This window comes from Coloeus monedula (assembly GCF_965178545.1).
Source record: "Coloeus monedula genome assembly, chromosome: 8".
In the NCBI taxonomy this organism is placed as follows: domain Eukaryota; kingdom Metazoa; phylum Chordata; class Aves; order Passeriformes; family Corvidae; genus Coloeus; species Coloeus monedula.
In genome coordinates this window covers 2,660,924-2,669,110 of record NC_138788.1, presented here as the reverse complement: position 1 = coordinate 2,669,110, position 8,187 = coordinate 2,660,924, and positions in this window count along the sequence as shown.

The window sequence follows — 8,187 nt, the reverse complement described above, 5'->3', positions numbered from 1 at the left end:
AATCCCAGAATCACTGAGGCTGGAAAAGCCCTGCCCAGACCATTGAGTCCACCCTGTACCCCATGCCCACCTTGTCCCCAGCCCAGAGCACTGAGTGCCACCTCCAGCCCTTCCTTGGACACCTCCAGGCATGGGCACTCCAAAGCTCCCTGGGCAGCCCCTGCCAAGGCCTGAGCACCCTTTCCATGGGGAAATTCCTGCTGCTGTCCAAGCTGAGCCTCCCCTGGCCCAGCCTGAGGCCGTTTCCCCTTGTCCTGTCCCTGTTCCCTGGCAGCAGAGCCCGACCCCCCCGGCTGCCCCCTCCTGTCAGGGACTTGTGCAGAGCCACAAGGTCCCCCCTGAGCCTCCTTTGCTCCAGGCTCAGCCCCTTTCCCAGCTCCCTCAGCCCCTCCTGGGGCTCCAGCCCCTTCCCAGCTCCGTTCCCTGCCCTGGACACGCTCCAGCCCCTCCAGGGCTCTCTGGCCAGGAGGGCCCAGAACTGGACACAGCCCTGAGGTCCCTCAGCAGGGCCAGCACAATTGCAACAAAAATGAATGTTGCAGATAAGGAGAATAAAGGAAAGGGGGCTGGTACAGCCTTTCCAGATCAAAGCCATGAAAAAGGAATATTGGGCAAAAAAGATTTTGGTATGCACAGCTGCTATTCAAATGTACTTTGAGTTTTTATATATATTATAAGAAAAAGCAGGTGAAAAATTACTGAAAGGAAGGAGAGGATGGGTATGGTAGTGCTTGACTAGTCAAAGCTCAGTCAGGAAGTGGTGGCAGCCTGAGGCCAGAAGGTCTCTCACCAGGACACACAATTTTCCTCTAATCATATATCTGTAGTGAATAAGCAGCTCTCTTTTATCTTTTTTATCCATGTTTTTTCTTATTTATTTGAAAGGTAAGGCTTTGTCAAAGGAAAGTGCCTTTGGGAGGATCAAACATGAGTTAAATGAAATTCCTGAGGAATAAAAGGAGTCATCTTTCGGCTATCACCTCCAGATTCTGCCCAGTTTCTGTGAATAGTTTTAGTCGCCATTACAGATTCATGTAATCAAAATAATTTCTTGGTCTTTCTATTCATTCTGTGAAGCAAGAGGTTGAGGCATCTGTATATCCCTGTATTCTGTTTCTGGTTTTCTCTGCTGCTATTGTTTACCAGCACAGAGGCGCTGATAGCAAGTTCTTTAGTTCTTTATCACTCCAACATCTCCTCATTGTCACTTTCTGTTAATTTTGCATAAAATGTCCAGCTGCATGGATATCTAATGAGGAAAGCGATTGGGATGTGGAATACATCGTATTGTTTCTAAGCAAAGCTGCACAAAGGTGGGTGATGTATGGTCTACGTCAAGAACCGTATTGCTTAGCAAGTGGATCTGAAAGTGGTTGTTTTTCCTGGAAAGCTGTCATTGTAAGGAGTTGGAGTACTGGGTCCTGCAAATGTGGTTGTGTAAGCCATGTGTCACTCTACATTTCCATGGGGGACTTGCAGGGTTCTGGTCACTTGGGTCACAGGGCAGAAATAGGAAAAATGCAGAGAAGGCTAAGAAGAATATAACAGCTTCCATACAGGGGGAAAAGATAATCTGGATTGTCACCCTGGAAAAAACAGTAAGAGGAGAGACGAAAATGGTCTAGAAAGTCTTTATGAAAGGAGAGGGAGAAGATGGTTTATTTGAAGATGGTTTCTCACTGTTGCTTGGAGTTAACGCATGTGGGCAACCTGGTAAAATTATCAAGCATGTGGCTTAAAGCAAATGAAATCCCACCTTGTTCTGACATGTTGTAGTTACATCACGTAACTCATGTCCGTGGGATATTTTGAAGCCTAAATTATAAACATGTCAAGCATGCTCATGAAGGTGCAGGTGAAAGAGATGTTTGTAGAGAACATGTGCAGTTGAATACTAAGCACAGTGGTCTGTCTTTCCTATGCCTTCACCTTCAGAAACTCTCAGGCTACAGATTACAAGGAACAGTAATTCTGTGCATGTACTTGTCTTTGTTTTCCCTGGTTGGTCACTGCTGGCTGGTGCAGAGGTGGCAGCATGGCTTTACTCAGTGTGACAGTTCTCACTGGACCCATGTGGAAATGTACTGCTGCTTTAGGATCTTCCCACCTAAACAGACAAACCCCAAGGTGAGGGAGTGTAGAGGGAAAATGCTCTACAGGAATGCTCTACAAGAAACATGGCTCTACAAGAAACAAACTGTCTGTTTGGAGAAATGTCTACGGGTCTGTGAGACTGGTTTTCACTTTGGGCACAGGAATCTGGTCTAACAGAAAGCAGAAATTTCTTACCAGCCCATGAGGTTTTACCTCTGCAGATGAAACGAGAATAATTTGGGAGAGTTTTTCTTGTGAGAAATGACTTGATAAAGCCACTTTTCTTTGTGATGAGTTTTCAGTTTAGATGAGTCCAGACAGTCATTTTGGCATTACAACTGATGCTCTTTAATAAATCAAATCCCACTTTTCAAGCTGATTGTTCTGCTTGGCTTTAGGATATGGCCCCTTTGGGTGGGTTAGTTTTAATGTTATGCACCTCTCTGGGCTTGGACCACCAGATCACAGTGATTTTGAGTGAGGGTCTTGAGAGCTCTGCTGTGCTGTTTGATTCAAATTAAATGCATTAAAAGAATTCTTCTTTCTTTCTAAAAGGAGGAAAGTCTTGATTTAAATTAATTGAGAAAGTGAATTGCCCACAGCTGGTGATGAAAGAATTTTAACTGTCATTGTAGAGATGATATAAACATAATCATGTGGAGCACTGCAGATACCTCTCAACCCACTGCAGTTTTTCCTCAATTTGATTACTTCTTAATCTTTTGTATGAAAAATTTTAAAGACAATGACAGTAAGATATAATTATGAGTCAGTAGGATTATTCATAACACTTCTGCTACAGTTTTCTGCCTACCAAAGCTAGTGGATTATTCCTCAACTATTGCCAAACCAGAAAATAACTAAGTTACACTGGCCAGTGAATGGACATCCTCAGGTACAAAGGTGGACATATGTTTGTTGTATGTATGAGCTTGCTGTAAGAAGGTCTGCATGAGATTAGATGTTTTGATATGGGAAATTCTCTTATTCCATTCAATTCCCAGTAATCTTATGACATAAGCAAGTGCTAGAGCATGTAAATGATAAAATAATATTCTGTTGTACAAGCCATTGGCTATTTGTTAAATGTGTTGCCCTCCAAAATATTCAAGATTATGCATGTCACATAAAATTTCTCAGAATAAAATCTAATTTTAGATCTAAAAATGAGTGCTAATGTTGTAATGGAAATGGCTTAATGCCAAGCTCCTTGATTTTGTGTCTGGTTTTGTTTGCCTGTTGTGTGCTGCCCTCCGTGTTTCCAGGAGAAAGCACATTGTACATTCTTTTTTCTGTCCTTTTGGAGAAGGCAGGAATATCATCTCTTCTGTTGCCAACTCTTTGATATTAACTATTCAGTATAAGTCCTCCAAATGTCACGGTTTGACACTGGCTAAAAGCCAGGCACCCAGGAGAATCATAACGAGAGGTTCATGATTTGAGATAAGGATTAGGAGAAAAAATACCCTAAGGACAAAAGAAGTTCAAAACTTTAAACAGTATAAAGAAAATTTAGTATTAACAGAATTTTAAAAAAAGAGTAAATAGAACTGAAATAAACCTTTAGAGCACCTATTTTTTTCTTCCCAGACCCTCCCTCTTTCCCACCAACAACGCAGGGAGACATAACATGGGGTTTTGATCAGTCACTTCCTAAAAATTTTTCTTCAGTTTGTTCAGGGAAAGAAGGGTCTTTCTTCTGTTGTGCCATGGGGTCCTTCCCATGGGGGAAGTTCTCTGTGAATTTCTCTAGTGTGGTTCTCATTTTCATGAATAGTAGTCTCGCCCTACCTGATGTAACATGAGTCCCTCCCATGGGCAAAGCAGTTTTCCCAAAACTGCATAGTGTGGGTCATTTAGTTCATGGGGTGTAGTCTTTTAAGGATCAGCTGTTCTAGTTTGGAAGCAAGGGTTCTCTATCTCTGGAAGCAAGAGTTTTCTCTCTCTGTTTGAGTTTCCCACTAGATTACAGCTTCTCAGCATCCATTCACTCCAGTGTGAGCACCTTTTCTCACAGGCTGCGTGTGAATCTCTGCATCCCCCCATGTACTCCATGAATTATACGGAAACAATCTGTTGTATTACAGTCCTCACTACGGCTTGCAGAGAAATCTCGACTCTGATGCTTGGAGCACCTCCTCCCCCTCTTCCTTTTCACAGACCTCAGTGTAGCTATCTTGGTTTTGTCCACATGTCCTCACTTTCTCCTCTTTCTCCGACTAAGAAGAAAAAAAATGCTGCTCATAAGTACCATTGTCAACAAATTCCACCTGTTTAAAGATTTCTGTAGGATTTTTGTAGCGCTGAAAAGTTGATCTCGTCTGGATTCCATGTCGAGGAACTGTTTGCCATGTTTTCGTCGCTGGCCATGTGGTCCCCACCGCCACCGCACAGGCAGTGCTGGCTGCCACTTCATGCGGGGCACCGGAAAGGAAAAAACTGCTGCTGCTGCTTATGCTCTCAGCACAGCTGGCTAAAAGTGGCTAAGCAGGCAAAGTTCATTGTGAGCCGTGCTGAGATGGCAGCAACCGCATGGCCCCAGTCGTGTGGCCCCCACTCCGGCCCTGGGAAGGCCCTGGCCGTGGCACCTGCCTGCCCTTCGGAAGAAGAAGCAGAGACTGCCCAAGTTTTTTTTCCCTTCTTAAATATGTCATCACAGAGGCGTTACCAACTTCTCTAATTGGGCCAGCAACATGTCCATCACCAGAGCCTTCAGAGATTGGTGCTGCTGGACATGTAGAAGCTTCCAGCAGCTTCTCTTTCAGAAGTTGTCTCTATGGCTTCCCCCGCCCCCACCAAAAGCCAGGCTGTGTTAAACTAACACACCAAAATATTACCAAATCACTTTGACGAGGTTAGGCACAAGCTTTGAGTGAAAGCATTTCAAATTTTTTATTTTACATTTTTATTTTATATCAAGAATATGAAATATGTTTGTATTTCCTTTTTGTTCAAATCAAAGGAAAAAAGAAAATCTGAAATCCCTCTGCTTCTCCTACAGCATGGAGAAGGATTTACATTAAAAGGTATGACTCCTGTAAATAAAACTAAATATTCTGCAACAATCAATTTTTTAGTCAGAATTGAGAACAGTTCACTGTTTTGGTTTTATGAAGGCGTACTTTTTAAACTATAGTTCTGTGGAACTGTTTGTAGTGGTGATATCATTTTCTCTTTTCAGCTCACTCTAGAGATAAGTATAGATTCCTTTCTCTTTTTCTTCTTCTTAAGAAATGGAAATTATTACTGTCCAGGCCAACTTTCACATCTCCCGTATACAGAGGGTACTTAATATATCTGGTTTTCAGTAACTTTTTACCTTGATGCTTAAGGGTAAGCAGGTTTGAAATCTCAAATGTGCCAAAGAGAAGTGCATGTTAAAATGCCACACTGCGTCTTCAATGTCATAGGTTGGCATGAAATGCCAATTTTACACATGAGGCTTCTGCATTATTTTGACTCTTTAAAAGCAGGCATGTCTTTTCACCAATTCAGCTTTCATAAGCGGGGTGTGTGTATGGAATTTCAGCCACTTGTTTTATCAGTGTGAATCTGGCCCTGTTTTATACAGTGCTGTCTCGGTTTTGAAAGACAGGTGTCTGCTAAGGAAGGCAGAAACCCCCCCTGAAGTGGCAGATATAACCCTTTTCCCTCTAAGTTATTATATTTTGAAATCAAGGGCCTTTAGGCAAAGATGTGGGAAATAGGAATAACAGTTCTTTACTCTCTCTCTCTCTCTCTCTCTATATATATGTATATAACCAGTCAAAGAATACAACAACAACTATGGCAGTAACAGCAAACACAAACCCAGTCCCAGCCGTCTTGGCTGTCAGGCTATTTCCCCTCGGGTGCAGTTCCGCTCGCAGCCGGCAGGGGCGCTGGCGGCTCCCGGTGAGCAGGGCAGGTGCGATGGTTCCCCCGCGGCTGCAGGGGGCGCTCCGGAGCGAGCTCGGGGAGCACGCGGCACTGGCGGCCTGGGATCCCGGGAAGGGATGGAACAAAGGCTTCACAAACCCCTGGGCAGCCGATCCCGGACTCTCAGGAACAGCAGGCTGGAACGGCAGGCTGGAACGGCAGGCTAAAGCGGCAGGCTGGAGCGGCAGGGACGAACGCAAATCCCGGGTGGCAGACGAGATGTATCCAGATGGAAAAACCCCACGGAGGCCTAGGCAGGCAGGGCGAGCAGGGCTACAGCGTAGCGAAAGCTCGAAGCAGCAGCGGGGCAGGGCAGGGAAAGCGGCTTTTGGGGTCCTGGCGTTGTTTCCAGCAGGAAGAAAAGAACGGCCAAAAAGAAAGAAGCAGCAGCTCCTTTCTCTGCAGCTTCTCTCTCCGGACGCTCAGAGCGAACTGACCCCACACCCAGGTGTAGACAAAGGAGTAGCCAGGCCCGCCCCACCCCCCTTTTTGTCTTTCTTAAGTACAGCTATTTGTCCCCTAGCAACATGCATATGGGAGAAAATTCCTTTAACAGGAAAAAAACCTAAGACTAAACTAAAACCCCAACATTATCCACCCCGAATTTTTTCCCATACTAACATGTTACATGAAACTTAACTTTTTTAACCATATAAATCTATGCATCACCCAAATTATATACAAATATACATGCTGATACTGATACAAGTACAGAGCCATGGGTAGTTCACCCTAAAACAAGGTCCCCTTGAGGTAAGCATCGAGTCTCTCCATCCTTTTGCATCACCCACCAGGTGCAACCTGGTCCCTGAGCAAAAACGATCCCATGGATGAGTTTGTCTTTGCTCAAGGCAGACTATACCCAAACAGTTTTTCCAAGCATACCTCTCATGTGCACCACTGGAACCTTATCTCCATCTGTTGTTTGTAGGGGTTCGGATTGGGCAGGGCCTGCTCGGCTGGTGGAGCCTCGGGTGTTAACTAACCAGGTGGCTCTTGCTAAATGCATCTCCCAGTTTTTGAAAGTCCCCCCACCCAGTGCCTTCAAGGTGGTTTTAAGCAGTCCATTACACCGCTCAACCTTCCCAGCTGCTGGTGCATGGTAAGGGATGTGGTACACCCACTCTATGCCATGTTCTCTAGCCCAGGTGTTTATGAGGCTGTTCTTGAAATGAGTCCCATTGTCAGACTCGATTCTCTCAGGGGTGCCATGCCTCCAAAGGACTTGCTTTTCAAGGCCCAGGATGGTGTTCCGGGCAGTAGCATGAGGCATAGGATTGGTCTCCATTCATCCAGTGGTGGCCTCTACCATTGTGAGCACATAGCGCTTGCCTTGGCGGGTTTGAGGCAGTGTGATGTAATCAATCTGCCAGGCCTCCCCATACTTGTATTCGGACCATCAACCACCATACCACAAGGGCTTCACCCGCTTGGCCTGCTTGATCGCAGCGCATGTCTCACAATCATGGATGACCTGGGAGATACTGTCCATGGTCAGATCCACCCCTCGATCTCGTGCCCACTTATAGGTGGCATCTCTGCCCTGATGACCTGAGGCATCATGGGCCCATCGAGCTAGGAACAGTTCTCCTTTATGTTGCCAATCTAAGTCTATCTGGGACACCTCTATTTTCGCAGCCTGATCTACCTGTTTGTTGTTACGATGTTCTTCATTAGCCCAGCTCTTGGGGATGTGAGCATCTACATGACGGACCTTCACGGATAGCTTCTCTACCCGAGTGGCAATGTCTTTCCACTCTTCAGCAGCCCAGACTGGTTTTCCTCTGCGCTGCCAGTTTGCCTTATTCCACCTTTCCAGCCAACCCCACAGAGCATTGGCTACTATCCATGAATCAGTGTAGAGGTAGAGCTTTGGCCACTTCTCTCTTTCAGCTATGTCCAGAGCTAATTGGACAGCTTTGAGCTCAGCAAATTGGCTCGATCCACCTTCTCCTTCAGTAGCCTGTGCAACTTGTCGTGTGGGGCTCCATACAGTGGCTTTCCATTTCCGGCTAGCGCCTACAATTCGGCAGGAACCATCAGTGAAGAGGGCGTATTGTCTTTCACTCTCTGGTAGCTCGTTATATGGTGGGGCTTCTTCAGCACGTGTCACCTGCTCCTCTTCTTCAGAAGATAACCCAAAAGTCTCACCTTCCGGCCAGTTTGTAATTATTT